The sequence below is a fragment of the Nyctereutes procyonoides genome, unplaced genomic scaffold, assembly GCF_905146905.1.
Source record: "Nyctereutes procyonoides isolate TBG_1078 unplaced genomic scaffold, NYPRO_anot_genome, whole genome shotgun sequence".
In the NCBI taxonomy this organism is placed as follows: Eukaryota; Metazoa; Chordata; class Mammalia; order Carnivora; family Canidae; genus Nyctereutes; species Nyctereutes procyonoides.
The window spans coordinates 38,553,082-38,559,133 of NW_026575043.1; the positions used below are offsets into that span (position 1 = coordinate 38,553,082).

The 6,052-nt window shown below is 48.1% G+C and overlaps 1 pseudogene; it reads right to left on the minus strand.

Moving 5' to 3' along the window:
* Nucleotides 1-2,903: 2,903 nt before the first annotated feature.
* Nucleotides 2,904-3,375, minus strand: LOC129507683 (immunoglobulin lambda variable 1-40-like; annotated as a pseudogene).
* Between the last annotated feature and the right edge of the window lie 2,677 nt (nt 3,376-6,052).

Sequence of the window (6,052 nt, forward strand, 5' to 3'; positions counted from 1 at the left end):
AGGATTTGGCACAAGTTTTGGCTGGGCGTCTATACTGGAGGAGCTGTTAAACATTTCATCCAGAGGTTTTTCACAAAAGTTGCAGCAAATCACATTTTAACAAGAGCCTATATGTTCAAGTGCCATGCTTGCTGCAACTATATTTAGTAGAAATCGGGGTGGTTATTGAGAAAACATATAATTCAATGACACATCTAAGTAAATACTTGAGTTGATTCCTGTTCATTATAACCTGAACTTGATCCTGGTTTTCTCTAGCTTCCTAAAATCTCTGGCTACAAGTCTGAAAACTAACATGTTGATTTTTCTCCAACATTTGGAAAGTGCATTCAAACCGCCCTGTATCCTGAAGTCCTGAAAGGTAACTGTGAATCCAATGATAGAACCTTCAGAGAAGTCACCACAGCGGCTCATGTAGAGGTGGTCTTCATGCCAGTGGTTCGCTGGGACAGTCAGAGATCACCAGACACATTTGAACTACAAACCAGGAAAGTCTGTCAGATTGTCACAGCCTTCTGTCACTCTACCTGAAGACGACATGAGCTTGACATCAAGAAATCTTCTCCACTGGTTGCCCTCAGAACTCAGCAACTGCCTACAATTTCATCCGATCATTTACCATCCTTTTTTCCCCCTACAAATGCCTCTTGTTTACTACCTGATTTCTTGAACCACAAGCCTTTCTTTGAGAATGCACCTCCATCAACCCCTCCTGAAATGGGTTTAAATAAACTGGCCTATTGTCCGGAGAGGGTCAACAAAACTGAACAATCTGCTAGCACAAGTTTTAACACATGTATCTTTGGGAAATTTCAGAGAAGGGAGGGAACTGGCTAAAGATAGGCTGCCCCAGATTGGATCCCATTGGCATGAACATTAGTTTCACTTTAAAGAAATGAAACTCAGTAGATTAGAAAAATTTTTAATCTCCCCAAACTGCCAGCTTGTATCAGGAAGAGAGCTATTACCAGGGTCCCTCTTTACCTAAAAGATGTATCTACACAGCAGGACAACCTCTCTTTTGCAAACAACTCCTCTCCCCTTCCCTCTAATGCACATTCTCCTCTTTGGTCATCGGACCCCTGCCCCTCTCCTTCACTCACATATGTGTCATGGTGCCTTTGGACTGTCTTTGGAATTCTCCACATCTGTGTGAATAACCACTATGTAGGCTATGAAACTTTATTTTCTCCTGTTAATATGCCAAATTAGATTTAATAATTCTTTTTTTTAAAGATTTATTTTTATTTATTTATGATAGACAGGGGGGGGGGGCAGGAGGAGGGAGAAGCAGGCTCCATGCCGGGAGCCCTATGCGGGACTCAATCCCGGGACTCCAGGATCGCGCCCTGGGCCAAAGGCAGGCGCTAAACCGCTGAGCCACCCAGGGATCCCAAATTAGATTTAATAATTCTTTATTAATTCTTTAAAAAGAATTAGATTCTTATGAAAACAAGGGACCTGAAGAGCACAGGAAATACTTAACTCCACAGCAACAGGCACTGGTGAAGTTTCATGAGAGGTCAGTTAAGAGTAATCAGAGATGTGCATCGCTAGGACTCCTGATCAAGAGTCCCTGAATCAGGGGCTGATCCTCTATCCTGGAAACATGAAGTAGATGTCATCCTGCATCAGAAATGGATCCTCACACTGTCCTAGCTGGTGGAGCCCCTCCCCACCCTTTTCCCAAGAATCCCACCTCATTCCCCTCCTTCCAACTCTCATCCCAGTCCCGGCTTCCTCTATGTCATGAGGACTCTGACTTACCTCATCATCATCCCCTTCTCCAGAACTCCTAGTCTGACTGGGACAGAGTCCACACCCCTGCCACACCCCCCCCCCACATGCTCACGACCTACTCCATCACGATCTGTGCAGACCGGGATGTCATTGTGGGACATCACATTCTGGGGTTCCCTGGGTACACCTCCAATGTTCCAGCTCCAACCCACCAAGCTCACCCCTACTTAGTATCCTGGGACAAGCTTTCCTCATTATACATATTGTGTGTCCTCTCTCTTCCCCCAGAAACTGTCAGCTCCCTGATCATGGGGCCTCTCCCATGTCCACTTGTGTCCCACATCTCTAGGCTCACATGGGGCACATACTAGGTGTTCAGTAGGTGGTGTGAATGCACACTGTAAGGACAGTGCTCCATCTTCAGTCAGACGCAGGTGAACTCTGTGTCTCCTGTTCTGTCCTGATTTGTCACAGTGATACAGGACTGCCGATCCCAATGGTCAAGAACGAATTCTCGAGATATATAAGGTTGGTAACAAGTGGTTTTTATTATAAGAGTAACAGGTCCTATGGGCATAAATCTGCACTGTGATTTTGAGGAGGGACTGATGATATGCTTTTTAATAAGTGGAGGTTGGGGATAGTGTAAAACTCTAAGGAATTTGGAAGCAAGGCTTTCAGGACCTTCATGATTTAGCTGCTGGTAAGGTGAGGTTATTCTCAATCTTTAATAATGATAAACATTAAGACACTAAGCAGCCATGAGTTCCTTGAGCAACTCACTCTCTGCGTATATGCCAGGTCTCTAACAGTGGGCTGCAGGCTGTAAGGACATTTAATTTAATCTATATTTTCTTGTCATTCTTTCTTCATCGAGAGATTGTGAACAGAGCATCATGCTCCTGACAACAAGGAATTTCTCCTCAATACGAGAAAACCATAGAATGTGTTCGAGCCAAGGACAGGGTGCAGGGGCTGGATTGGAGAGAATCAGGATCATTTTGTAGCCAAAGCTCCGTCAGGTTGACCACAGACTGCAGTTTACACCAAACAAAGGAGGAAGCTGACCTGGCCAAACAGTGGGTGCTACAAAGCAAAACTCATTTCTGGGGGGAAAGCAGGTTTGTGTCTCACTTCCTCCCAGGCCCAGAGCACTCCCAGTCTCAGTGACCAATGAGACTTCTATCATATGACTGGCAGTAATAATCAGCCTCGTCCTCTGCCTGGAGCCCAGTGATGGTCAGGGTGGCTGTGCTGCCTGACTTGGAGCCAGAGAATCGATCCGGGACCCCCGAGGGTCAATTGCTATTACCATAGATGATAGTTTTAGGGGACATTCCTGGGAGCTGCTGGTACCATTGTCCCTCATAACCACTGCCGATGTTGGTGCTACTTGCAGTGCAGGAGATGGTGACGCTCTGCCCCAGGGCCGCAGACACTGAGGGCGGCTGAGTCAGCACAGCCTGGGCCCAGGACACTGCAAGGGGGAGAGACACAGACAGGATTATGTTGGGGTCTGGAGAGAAGAGGAGGAAGCAGAACTCCACATGTCCTCCCAGGGCCCTTCCCCCAGCCCCACATCCAGTCACCTGTGCAGTGAGTGAGGACGGTGAGGAGGAGAGGGGACCAGGCCATGGTGGAGGTCACCACTGATCCTGCCTTCAGTGGTCCCACAGTTGAACAGAGCCTCCTCTCATCTCTCTCTTCCCCTCTCCTTCTTCTCTGAGAGGTAGGGCCCATCCATCCAACTTAAACCCTGGCTTTTGACACCCACCTGCCCCTGGGTCAGGTCCCTCTGCCTGAGATGACAAGGGCATGGGCAAGGGAGGGCCTGTGTAAGGCCAGAGGGTGGGGAGGTCCCAGCTGTGAACTCTCAGCAGAGGGCGCAAGCAGTGCCAGGTGGCAGGTCCAACTCTGATTACCCATACTCCTCAGTAATGGAACCAGAACGTCTCCTGGTGTCCAGACCCCGAGGCACCACTGTGTGACAAGGTGGCCAGGGCCCACGTCTCCTGCTTCCCCAACTCTTTGCCCACTGTTCCCTGCATTAGGGTCAGGCCAGGTCCCTGTATGCCAGCTCACATTACTTCAGGGCTCACTATATGCTCCACTGAGAATCTTCAGAGAGAGTTAGTCACAGCTCCCTTGACCATTCCTAGTCAGGGCGAAGGTGGTATCTCTTATACAAATTCCTCTTAGAGTTCAGGTTCCAGTCCAGAGCAGTGACACACCCCATAGACACATGGCCCCTGCTATGCAGGATGCTGGGACTTTCCTCTCATGAGGCTTCTCTGATTTCCAGAGTTATCTTCCCCTGAGTTCTGCACAGCACTGAGGACATGGGAACAAAATTACCAAAGAGACACAGCTTCTTGGATAAAGGGATTTGGAGACAGACCACTCTCTGGGTTGGGCACAGCTCGAGTCTCTGCAACTTGTGTCCAGCATGTTCAGGATACAACATTAGTCGTGGACCCCCCATGACTACAGGCATGGGATTCTCCTGCCCAAGGCCCCCTGGACTCAGAAGATTCTGTCAAACATCCCACATGCGAATGGGGGAGAGTTGGTGCTGAGGGGAATGATGCCCCTGAGCTCACAGGTGCTGTGGCCCTGGGATGGGTCAGAAGACTTTCCATCAGAGTGCGGCCTGATTGGAGGTGGCAGTTGGGTAACTGAGGGAGTGACAGCCCAGGCAGACAGCACAGGGAGGGGTATCCCATGTCCTCAGGGGCCTGGAGCTCCGTGGGAGAAGTCCTGAGGCTGAGGTCCCAGAATCAATGGAATGATCAGGCTCAGACACTGACTGGTTCCAAGAGATGCTCAGAGACTGAGCTGCTCATGGGGATGGATACTCCTCCTGGGTATCCTGAGCATCAGCCTCACCTAGAGAAACGGGCTCTGTGCACATCCAGGCTACCCTGGTGACAGGACCCCAGGCACACTAGATGTCACCAGTGTTTCCTGTTGAAGAAGCTTCTGGCTCCAGAGATTGAGGCTCTGAGAATCGCTGACTGAGGACAGGTTGGCTCTGGAGGGATTGAGAAGCCTGGAAACTGTAGCATCCAGGATGCTATTCACTCAGGCAGAGGAAATAACTCTGCGTGTGTGTGTGTGTGTGTGTGTGTGTGTGTGTGAGAGAGAGAGAGAGAGAGAGAGAGAGAGGGAACGCAAGATGAAGAATGAGGCAATGTGACCCTTCTCCCTCTAATGACTTCGAAACATGCTGAGGGATTGTTCTCCATGGAAATGCTCTTCTAAATATCCAAGTTCTTGAACTTGCATTTATTTTTTTAATAATAAATTTATTTTTATTGGTGTTCAATTTACCAACATACAGAATAACACCCAGTGCTTATTTAGAGGTGAGCAGCTCAAAGATTTTTTTATTTGAAAGGTTATTTTTAAAAAGATTTTATTTATTTATTCATGAGAGAGAGAGACAGAGAAAGAGAGAGATAGACAGACAGGCAGAGGGAGAAGCAGGCTCCATTCAGGCAGCCCCACTGGATCCTGGGTCTCCAGGGTCCCAACCTGGGCTGAAGGCAGCACTAAACCACTGAGCCACAGGGGCTGACTTGAAAAGATTATGTTAGCCAAGAAGACTGTGGTGAGAGCAAACGTGTTAACAATTACTGAATCAGGAGTCTAGGATCTGTTGAGTGACAAGTAATCTGTCCATTCCTTATCTCTGCAGACACTACACCTACATCTCTAGGGTTTCCAGATGTCATGGAGCACAGGGCAGGGATGAGACCCAACCTCCTCCTTCTTACCCCACAACCCAGCCTCATCCAAAGTCCCCTGAGTTCCCCCTGGTGTATACCAGGAGTGAGAAATCATACTGCTGAGAGTTTTGTGTCTGTGTGTGTGAAAAAAAGCTACAGCCTGGGACTGTTTCTATGGTAGAAAATGTTTCTGTAGTGGATCTGCGGTCCACAAAATTCTTCAGAATGAAAATCTGGATCAAAAGAAAAATAATGGCATCTTAAAACATGGAGACAAGCCTTTGTCTATGGATTCCTCCAGGATTCCCCGTGAGTGAGGGCATCGGATAATTCTGAAGTAGGTAAAGTCATTACATCCGATGTGCAAATACCTAAAAGTAGATAAACACATTCTTTTCTGGAAATGTAATAATTTTACTTTCATATTAAATAGAATGGAGTAAGGGGTGCATCTAGGAGGTGCAGGTTGTTGAGCATCAACTCATGTTTCTGCTGATGTCCTAACCCCAGGATAGTGAGCTCGAGCCCTGCACAGAGCTCTGCACTGAGCCCAGAGTCCGCTTGAGCCTCCTTCCCTCCTCCTG